The following is a 2,342-nucleotide window of genomic DNA, read 5'->3' as shown; positions in this document are numbered from 1 at the left end:
GTGTGTGTGTGTGTGTGTGTGTGTGTGTGTTTATAGCGTAATGTCATTTAATTTGATGCTGTTCCTACCTCTTTAAAAAAATAAGTGTATATATACATTTATGTATGTTAGAGCATGTCTCCACCAAAACCTAAAACATGTACTGACACCAGCAGGTCCCTTGTGTGTGATTCCATAATTTCCATGTTATATCCTGTGCTTTTTCTTGAATTACACACTCGCGCGCGCGAATGTTACGTTACATGTACATGTATTAATTATGCTCCCATAATGTGCTTATGTAGATAGGAACCCAGAGCAGCAGTCTGGCGCTTTGCTCTTTGTAGAGATTGGGGGAGGGAGGGTATAATACTGTTGAGACAGCCCTGGAAGTTGGAACGTACTGTTGCAATTGCAGGGACAGTTAGCTTGCAGTAGACCACAATGCAGCCAAATGGGGCTTACAATAGGCGATTCTTCGGTACTTGTGCGACATAATTATAGGTAGGTTTAGAGCTGCAAAAAATTATCATGAGTCGTCGGACCTACAAATTGATGTTCATTATAATGAAAACGGTCAAGGATTAATTACTAAATGTCTTTTCCTGATAAGATCTTATCGATATTAGGACCACCGAGGATGATGAAGTGTAAAGCTCAAAACTCTCATATTTTTTTGCAGGTGGCTGGAGGGTTCACTGGCGTTCTTGTTTATGTTCACCTAACTTGTTTGTTATAGTAGAGGTTTTACGGCACGGCATAAGGTCATATGAGCGCCAAGGGGTGGATGTCAACAGAGAAGCCCTTACAATGAATCAGACTTACTCTACTCACCTTCTAAATTCAACAGCACAAAGTCTGCTTCGACAATCAAGGCACCCCGGAAATAGCGCGTCACAAGAGTGTGACAAACATACAAAATGACGACAGTAGTAAGGATAAGAAAGAAAAAGCAGCAGTTCCCTGTTGCAGTTATGAGCATGACACTGGTGAATCAGCCCATTTACAATTCTGCTGTGTATAAGAACAGGTTAATGTCCCCCCTTTTGAGAATGGCCTAAAAACACTTCAGATAGTAGCACCGCCCCAGGGGGATTGTCCCCCCTTTGGGAATGGCCTGAAGACACTTCAGTCAGTAGCACCGCCCTGAAGGGTAAGACTCTTTTTGCAGTCATTTAATTTTTAAAGCAAAAAAAAAAAAAAAGACAGATTGAAGGAAACAAATGTGGGAAAGAAAAGAAAGGTACAGCCTGCTATACTATGACCCCACCCCCCAATCACTTGCAGATTCTCTGAGCAAATACCACAAACAAATACCAAAAAACATTTTACGGCACTTGCAAGACAATTGGGTTATATATATATAACTTTTAAGTTCAGAAGATTAGACATGTTACAAGAGAGTAACAAACTCAAACATTAAAAAAACAAGGAGGAGAGAGAAGGACAATAGATGGATGTATGATTGGGAAGAAGGAGAAGACAACACCAGGGCACCCACCAACCATCTACACCAAAGTTCAGTAATGCACGCAGTTGTCAATGTAAGAAATTAAAACGCACCGGATACTCAATTGGAATTTTTAAAAAACAACAAAACAAACAAAAACACAGACATAAAGGAAGAAAATTTATTAAAATAACAAGGGACTTTCTTTTGCATTTTAAGTTAATGAAGTTTGGGGGCAGAAATTTTAGTCAAGGTGGAAACAAAATTTGCCTGTACGAAATCTGATTTTACACCCATTCCACAAGACAAAGATTATTTAAGAATAATACACAGAAATTCACTAAATCTAAAGACACCAGAGCGTAAAGACTTAAATAGCTTACAAAGAGCGACATCCTGTGGTAAAATATATCCCAGAGAGGGACTCAAAACGAGCATTTTCATATTCTGATTTACAACATTGACTGCAGAATGAAAGAAAACATACTGAAACAAAGACTTTGTTCTGTTTGTTGAAATTGAGAAAGCTCATGTTAGCATCCTGAAAAATCTGAAATATAGTGTTTACACACACAGTTTTTCACAAATGTAGTTTTACATCTTGGAAAGTTTAATTTATAATGAAAATCCAAATAAAATGAGAGGAATCAACATCCTTGCAGCAAAACACAGACAAGAAATTTCAACCTACTTGAAGCAGCTGTATGGATCTAAAATGTCCACCCATATGTAAGGCACCATGGGGAAATCAGGCGCTGAAATTGAAGAAACCATCATTTTTATGCTCATTTGGCAATTTTTGTCGATTTTTTTCAGTTTTGGCTCAACACCTTTTATCTACTTAAGAACACATTGATGTGTTCGATTTACTGAAATCCGTAGACTAAAGCCACAAAAAATGTAACTTTGTAGT

Source organism: Aplysia californica, unplaced genomic scaffold (genome assembly GCF_000002075.1).
Source record: "Aplysia californica isolate F4 #8 unplaced genomic scaffold, AplCal3.0 scaffold00279, whole genome shotgun sequence".
Taxonomy (NCBI): Eukaryota; Metazoa; Mollusca; class Gastropoda; order Aplysiida; family Aplysiidae; genus Aplysia; species Aplysia californica.
This window is presented reverse-complemented; position numbering follows the sequence as displayed.